Source organism: Ochotona princeps, chromosome 16 (assembly GCF_030435755.1).
Source record: "Ochotona princeps isolate mOchPri1 chromosome 16, mOchPri1.hap1, whole genome shotgun sequence".
Taxonomy (NCBI): Eukaryota; Metazoa; Chordata; class Mammalia; order Lagomorpha; family Ochotonidae; genus Ochotona; species Ochotona princeps.
This window is the reverse complement of record NC_080847.1, coordinates 10,478,436-10,487,118: the sequence shown is the minus strand read 5'-3', so window position 1 is coordinate 10,487,118 and position 8,683 is coordinate 10,478,436. Positions and strand designations below refer to the sequence as shown.

The following is an 8,683-nucleotide window of genomic DNA, read 5'->3' as shown; positions in this document are numbered from 1 at the left end:
GGGACCTCGAGGGTAGCATCTGTCTTATCCAGCTTCTAGAGCCCATCCACAAGGCCCCATGGTTCCTTCATGGTCACTTCCAATCTGGTTGCCAGTGTTGCGTGGCCTACTCAGTCCGATATCCTCCCCTTTACAGGCACTCTGTGCTGATGACACTGAGCCCACCCACACAATCCACCATCATCTTCCCCAGCCAAAGGTCTTTAGTCACATTTGTTGAGTTCTCCTTTTCTATACAAAGTAATACTCACAAATTAGACATCTTTGAGGGGCTATTAGGCAGCACATGTTTGATCACTAAGATCCCCTGCCACTCTCTTAAATTGATGTAACTAATACATGGCTTTCTTCACCTTTCTGAGTCCTGATCTTATTTACAGAACGGTCAGTGCTGTCTCGTCATGGAGTTATGAGAAGACGGAATGCCTGAAAGCAACTAGCACCATGTCTGACACCTGCAGTGACCGGGAGACTCGTGAATTACTGTTCCTGTTATGCAGTGAGCAGAGGACGCAGCCTCACCTCTTTGCAGACTTGTGAGTCAGGGGCAAGATGAGCAGGTAAGCAAATAGCTGTAACTATAGACAAGGCTGCGGTCGTGTCTGTCCATAAGGCTCCTCCATGCCTGACTTCGATCTTCTACGGATGAGCACCTAACACACTCTAAGGTTCAGGAAGACAAAGCATAGATGGCTGTGTGAGGCTATAGCTCACATGAAATGCCAGGCACCAAAGCAGTGTGGATTGTAGTTTTGACAACGTCATGTCTTCTCTAAGAAGAAGCCATTTCCTGGCCTGGAGATGTTGTACTAACTCCCTTGAGCTCAGAGCATATGCCGTGCTACCGGGGAGGCCCTTGACAGGCCTGCAATCAAACTGCAGGGAAAAGCTGAGTGCAATCTATCCTCTTTCTTCTCTCCTCTTCTCTCGCCTTTCACACCCTTTCTCCCAGGAGAAAGAGGGTTGATCTGATTTTCAGCATCCCAGTGTTCTGGTTGGGCTAAGGTTGTGAGGAGAGTCCCTGTGGGTGAGAAAGTCAGCCCTTTGGGTAGGTGTCATTCATTGTCCTGTCTGTGTGACATGAGTGGTGAGGGCCTCTCTCCCTTCTGTGGGGCAGCTGGCCCCAGCACACATGGCCCAGCACACATGCTCCCTCATTCTGTCCATCTTGTTTCCCAATTAGATCCTCATCTCACAATGTCACAACAGTATGTGCTGCTGATTCTCCACTTGACTTCCAGGACCCCACTTTGTCCTGTCTCAAGTCCGTGGCTTCCCATTTGTCTCCCCTAGGTCTTCTTCATTTCTCTGACTTTATTGTGCAAATACCTCACAGCTCAGGCCCGAGACTCCTCTCTTCTGTCCCTAATCATTACACTTTTACATAAGGACTTAAATACCATGAAATGAGTGGCTAATGTATTATCTTACAGTTGAAAAGTCTGATCCGATTTTCTCTGGGCTAAAATCAGCCTACTTCCTGCAGACTCGAAGGGGGAAATCTGTCTCCTTGCCTTTCGTGGTTTCTCTGGGAAAACTAGTTTTCTTTTTCCCTTGTCAAGGTCAGCAACGTCTTACCTTCTGACTTTTTTTTCCACTTCAGCCAGGAAAGATTCTCTACTTTGAAGGGCCCATCTGACAACACTGGGCCTATCTAGATACTCCAGGATAATCCCCCCATCTCAGGCCTATATGTGTGATCACATCTACAAAGTCCTTTTCTGCCACCACAGGATTCACAGGCTCTGAAGTTCACAGCAAGGCGCCTTGGAGGAGTAGGATTGCGCTCACCACACAGTTGTATGCATCCCTCTCAGGCCATTCTCCTGAGCTCCAGAATTGTGTGTTCAACCTAATTTAGCTGTTTAATAGACATATTTAATCTTCTCTGTCCAAAACTGAGCTGGTGAGCAGTTTCCCCAAACCTGCCTTTCTGGTGTTCTTCGTGTCAGTGGATGGAGCCTCTGCTCTTCAAGGTGCACAAAACAAACCTCTGTCTTTCATCTGTGTGTCCAACCTGTCTGTAGCTGTCCAGAGGGACCTTGCAGCTTCAGCATGTCCCATGGGCTCTGTCCTTAAGAGCTCCATAGCAACACAACAGGCACATTTTTTTAAGATTTGTTTATTTTCTTTGGAAATGTGGATTTACAGAGAGAAGGAGAGACAGAGAGAAAGATCTTCCATCTGCTGCTTCACCCCCAAATGGCCGCAATGGCTGGAGCCAAGCTGATCAGAAGCCAGGAGCTGCAACTCCCATGCGGACACAAGGTTCCAAGGTTTTGGGCCATTCTCTACCACCCTCCTAGGCCACGAGCAGGGAGCTGGATGGGAAGTGGAGCAGCCAGGATTTGAACTGGTACCCGTGTGAGATCCCGGCAATTGCAAGTTGAGGATTTAGCCACTGATCCATTGTACTGGGCCCAGCATGACAACTTTTAACCTCCTTCACTGCCATCTCCATCCTCTCCCATTGAAACTGTTAACAGCAGCTTCCTAACTGGTCTGAGCCTGAGCTTGCACTCTTCTTTCTGCATTCAGGAATCCTCTTAAGATATGAGTTGGGCAAAGTCATCCTTCTGTCCAAATGTCAGAGATGATTTCCCAAGTCATTTGGAATAAGGGTCTGCGATACCCTAGCTACTCTGATCATGTCCTTGACCTCCTCTCTCGCTCCCCTCTTCTCGCTCGCTCACAGTGGCCACCTTACAATTGCAGTTATTCAAAGCACATTCACACCTTGAGATCTTCACACAAGCTGTTTCCTCTGCCTGGAGGATTCTGAGAAAACCACCTGGCTTCCTCTCTCACCTTGTCCCATTCTAATGTCGCCTTCTTGGTGGTGAGACCTGCAAGGTCCTCACCTGCTTTGTTTCTCTTGTACTTTGTGACTTACTTATTTATCTTCCCATGGCTGACTCCCCCGCTGCCATCAGAGAGTAAACTCCACAGAGGCAGGTGTTTATTCTTGGGATGCTCAGAAAAGTAATTGACTATGAATAGAGGCCCAATAAGATGCATGAATGAATTGAATGCTTGAGTTCTTCCTACAGTTGGTAAGTGGTTTATTGATTAGCCTTTCTTGCATCAAAAGAATTATCACCAAGCTGTGAGTCCAGAAAGAACAATGCAACATGGGCTAGCTCTCGTTTTAGGGTGAGGGCTTCTGGAAATTAATCTGCCTTCTACGTATGGATGCTTTTCCTAGAGAAATAAACCACATTTCACCCTCAGGGCCTGGAATGAGAACATTTTTAATCAAACATATTTGTTGTCCATGATTTCTGATTCATGGGAGTTAATGAAGGGATTAGATTACTCTCCCTAATTACCTTCTCCATACCTAAAGAAGCAGATGGTTGTAATGTTCACCAAGTTTGACTTGAGGCTTACTTCCTCTGTTTGCTATTTCTCTTGGAAGGCATTCAAAGCTGGCCAGACATGTGAGAGTGGAGAAAAAGGCAAAGTTGAGAAAAAATCGAGGTGCTCCAAATTATTTTTCTCCCTGTTTTTAAAGCAAAAAGACTTCTCCAAGACTTGGGGAAGGAAGTGCGAACAATGATTCTGGGGCCTTTTGTCCTGTCCTGACAGAGTGAAAACTGTTGAGATTGGAGTTGTGGCTGACTGGTGGACCCAAGGACAGTTTGAGAAATGAGTAATTCCTGTGATTTCTTGAAGCATAGTCCATATAAAAATATCTGAGTTCACTCTGATACTTTAAAAATGATCCTCCCTAGAAATTTCCATGACACCAGTTCATCACTCTGAACGTTGATGCAGTCTCAGAATCAAGCAGTTATTCTGTGTTTCCTAGAGGAGCTAGGTTGAGGAAAAAGAGGCTGAGGGAGAGTTACTCTGTGCGTGTGCGTGCATGTGTGTAGGGGGGTATTTTGATTATCTTCAAACAATCTCAGACTTTCTGTAAATGTCAGATATAGTTCGTGAAACTACTGCTCTTCCCCTTGAGTCAATTAAGAATAAGTTATTGCATGCAATGAAAGAAACAAGACTGGATTTGAACTGTAATACTGCAATAAGGTGGAGCAATCCACCATGGGGGGAGGGTACGGGGAGAGGGGATGGGGGAACATCAGAGCCTATGAAACGATGTTATAAAATGAAATGCAATAAAAAAAATATATATATATAAAAGAGAATAAGTTACTAACCTACTGCCTCCTTATTCCTGAATACTTGAGTGTGTCTTTCCTATAAATAAGGGCCCTCTTTCAGACAACCACAACACAGTCATAAACATGAAATTAAAATTGATTAACCAACTGCCATGAGCACATATTTGTCAGCTAAGGGATCCCATTTAGAATCACAGGATCCTTTAGTTTAGTTGCCCATTCTGGAACTATTCCTGAATCCCTGAGTTTCATGAGCTTGGCATTTTTGATGATCACAACTCAGTTATTTAGGAAGCCATCCTTCAGTTTGGAGGTATTTTATGTTTCCTTGTGATTATAGACTCAAGTCATACATGATTGGGAGAAATATCACAGAAGTGAAGCTGTGTTCTCTCCTTTACATTTTACAGTCCAGTGGTATTATTTATGTGTGTTTCATCACAATTCATGTTCATTTTGATCTCGATTAAGTTGGTGTTTGCCACAGTTCTTGATGGTAAAGTTACTCTTTTCTTTTTGTAATTATAGGATATAACTTAAATATTTTTAAAATATTCAAATACACCATTCTGCATCATTCATTATATTCATTTATTTGTACTAGTTGGACTCATGAGTTCTCATTTTGTTCAATGAGTTATATATATAATCTCTTACTCTCATTTATTTTGATGCTCAAATTTCTCAGATTAGAAACCTGGTAGCTCCATCAACTGGGCTCCTGTATCCACTTGGCATCTTCCTTTAACCATGTACGTGCTTTCTGGCTCAACATGTTCTAAGCATGTATCTGGTGCATTCCTTACCCCAACTCTTGTGCCAGCCATTTCTGCAGGCATTCCTGGATCCTTTGAGTGAAGAACATTATTTAGAAGCAAGGTGATGTGTTAACTACCTTTAGGGTATCACTTCTCCCAGTTTTTCTTACATCCTAATGGATAGAAAAGATATAGGTATGCATGGGCCTTGTTTGTGGACTAGTTAAAAAGAACCAGTTGTCAAAAGACATTGTAAGAGAGTAGCGGAAATGTGAGATGAAGTAAGAATTGGGTGATAGCAAAGACTTGTTAATCTTGTTATATGTGACAAAGACATTGTAGTTGTGTGTATATGTGTGTGTGTGTGTTTTATAATCCGTATCTGAGAGAGGCAACTGACTTGTTTAAAAGTAAACTCTACCTTCAAGGGGGTTAGACAGTAATTCAGATGAGAAGCACTTCCTAACTTGTATTCCATAAATGAGCATTATATAGTCACACATATGTGTATATACATTATGTACATGTGTATATATATTTTTTTTTAATTTAAGGTTAAGCTGGAGCTTAGTTTATAAATGCCTGGAATTTCAGCAATGTTTAGATCTCATTTATTCCTAAAGCTCCCTGTGTAAGTGAACTTGTACCACAAGCCCTGCTTTTTAAGACCTTAGGAAGGTTTTTAGGCCATGTTTGAGGAGAAAAATTCTTTCCAACCTTCATCTTATCCCAAAGATAGAGCTGATATTTCAGGGTATCCTCAGGTATTCTTGGCATTGGGCCAGTTTCTGTGACACCTCAAGGCAAAATGCATCCTGCACACTCTTGTCTGAACTGCTGCAGGTAGGAGTGGAGAGGGCAGTAAAGACATCAGGGCTTGTGTCTCTCACTAGGTAGGGTAGCTGTCCTTCAGCCTCCACAGCTGTTCCCTGCTGGCCCACCATCCCTCATTAACATCCTGAGCAGATGTGAGAGCAGGTAACTTAATGCAAATGAGTCCATCTGTTAATCTGCTTGTCATTGAATGTTTCAGATGCTTATGCCTTCTTGAAGGGGCTGGTGCTTGTCACAGACTTACCTTAATCTTAGAGTTGTCCTGCCTACCCTACCTACCACACATGGTACACTCCAGAGCAAAGGGAAGAGACATGCTGGGAGATGGGAGATGGCCAGTCCTTGGGTTACACACAAGCCCCTCAGTGCTGGCAGTGACTGTCTCCCACCCAGGTGCTGCCAGGGAGCCACAGGTCTAGCCTGGAATATTCTTTAACTGTGAAGAACATCCATTATTTGCAAACGTCAGTCCTTGGAACACTGCTAACAAACTAGTGTCAGGAAATCATGGTTGAGAGCTTCTCTAGAGGAATGCTTTTAATAAAGAAAAAGGTGAAAAACAATATCTGTGTACTCTGGCGGAATTGTCCAGAGGCCTGACTGTTGCCAATGCTGAAAAATCCCTTGGAATTCTTCAGCTTCACACTTAATTACCGCCTCCTTTGGCTGTTTTTCTTTTACCACATTTCTTTCTTCCCCCTGTGGTTCCCTTCTTGTTGCCAACACACTTCCTCTTCCAGACACCATCTGCTTTCAGAATACATTTGCATCTTCTAGTTCCTTCCCAAAGTGGCCCTACTTTGGGGCCTGTATTTTTGTCTCTAGGGTACTGATACTATGTTAGCATAGAGATTGGTGGAAGGGCAGCTTGGCCTGGCCTGGCACAAGTGAAATGTGGCTGGGTGCCCAACACGGACAGATTTTTCCTTGGCTTGGAAGTAAATACCCATTATACTCCTGGTGCTCCCTACCTTCTACAGAAATTCAGGGCTCAGGGGTTAGTTTATAGCATAGCTTTGAGATATTTGTGTTTTCTCATGGACCTACGAGAATTCTGGACTGTGTAAAGGCAATGCTGGAATCATTCTTTCCAACCACAGTTGTGTTTCCAGAGGCAGGTGAGCTCTGCAACTATACAAAATGGCCCCAGTGACTACTCAACACTGTATTGTGTGTGTATACCCTCCTCTTCTCACTATGAATGCATCAAAATGTGTGATAAGAAGATGGAAATTTGAAGACAAATTGGGTCATACAAAATCAGGGGTATGTCAAATGGATCTTGGAAAAACGGAATTATAAGATACATTTACAGGCGGGCAATTTGCTGGCAGTTAAGATACCGACATCTTATGTTAGAGTGACCAAGACCGTTTCCCAGCTCTTCTCCTGGGTCAGGCTTTCTGCTAATAAGCACTCAAAGTTGCAGATGATGACTCAGATATCTGGGTTTCAGCCACCCATGTGGGAAACCTGGATTGACTTCCTGACTCGGACCCTGACCCTTCGCAGGCCTTGCCGTAAGTGGTGAATGTAAGCTTTCTCTCCCTCAAATCAAACAAGCAAACAGATTGCTATGTTCACCAGTGTTTAATTTATATGACTTCCAATTAATGTGTTTTCCAATCTGTGCTTGTTTTTTTCATAACATGGCATTTTCCGAGGAAGTTATGAAGATGCTTCTATACTGTCTGCAAACTTGATTATTATTTGAAATAAGTATCCCAGGCATTTTTTCCTGTATACTTACAGTTTATCATGTCATTTAATATTTGTATTCTGAAATCTGACTATACTATGATTTATTTATGCAACTCAATCATGATACAAGTTTTCTGCTTTCTCATTATTACCAATGTGTAGCTCATTTTTCTTTCTATGTGTGCAGCTCTGTAAGAGAGTTGGAAATAATGCATTAAAAGATGTATTGTATATATTTCAAACTCTGACTGTCCAAATCTTTCTCCCTAGCCACAAATAGAACATTTTCTCCCTTCAGATTCTATCCAAGTTCCTATGTGATACACCTTAGTCCTTATGTGATGGTGTTGGGAGAGAAGGCTTTGGAAAGTTCACTAGGTTATGGGGGAAAAGCTCTCATAAGTGGGATTAATACTTTGCAAAGGGACCCCCCAGAGAGCTCCCTCACACAGCTCCTGCGGTGTGGAAAGGAGAGCTCCACTAGACACTGCATCTGCCACAGCCTTGTTCTTGGGTGTCAGATGCCGATTTTGTAAGGTTTGCAGTGCACAGCATTTCTATTAAAGCAGCAGACTGCCTGGGCTGAGATGGAGATGTAACCTCATCCCCAGTTTGCAAGTGCAGAGACTGAGGCTGTCCAAATGTGAGTGATTTGCCCAGAGTAGCAGAGCCTGAGAAGAGCTGGACCCCAGGCCCTCTCCTATCCCCCAGACTGAAGCTGTTTGTCCTGTACCTACTGCATCCCTGGGGCGTAATAGCATTCCTTCTGCTGTGAGGGACTGATCATTTCTCAAGGGGAATCCCACACCAAGGCACTGAGGGAATAAAATTATGTCATTCGTGTTACATAATGTAAACTGTTGATGTAAACATGGATAGAAAGGTTTGACCTGGTTTGAGGATTATGAATCTGCCTTCCTTTTCTCTGTTTTCCAAGATTCTGATACAACTCCACCCCCAATTATACAATCACATTTTTTTTTCTTTTCTCCTAAAGCTTACCAATAGAGATTCCACTAGGGCCAGAGCTTAACTGTCTTGTTTGGGGGACAATAAAAAACAAAAACCAGAATTTTCCTCAGAGGTCTGTGGCTTGATGCATTAACAAACCCCTCAGGATAGTGGCTTTGCAAGTAGAATTGTGTGCATCTTCAAAACAAAGTCATGCGTCGTTCCTAACGGAAGGCATGAAAAATTAAGTCAGTTTTGGACCAGAGGCCATAATAATGAGAATGTTGTCAAAGTCATGCATCAGAAAGA

At 43.3% G+C, this 8,683-nt stretch overlaps 1 protein-coding gene across 2 annotated transcripts in view; it reads left to right on the top strand.

Annotated features, from left to right (window-relative positions):
• The first annotated feature begins 389 nt into the window (after nt 1-389).
• HYDIN (HYDIN axonemal central pair apparatus protein) overlaps nt 390-8,683 on the top strand; it is a 312,592-nt gene continuing 304,298 nt past the window's right edge. The window contains exon 1 of one of the 2 annotated variants that reach the window (XM_058674095.1): nt 390-560. The gene's annotated coding sequence lies outside the window, so the exon portion shown is untranslated. The remainder of the gene's footprint in view (nt 561-8,683) is intronic. The other variant, XM_058674096.1, reaches the window with a different exon arrangement.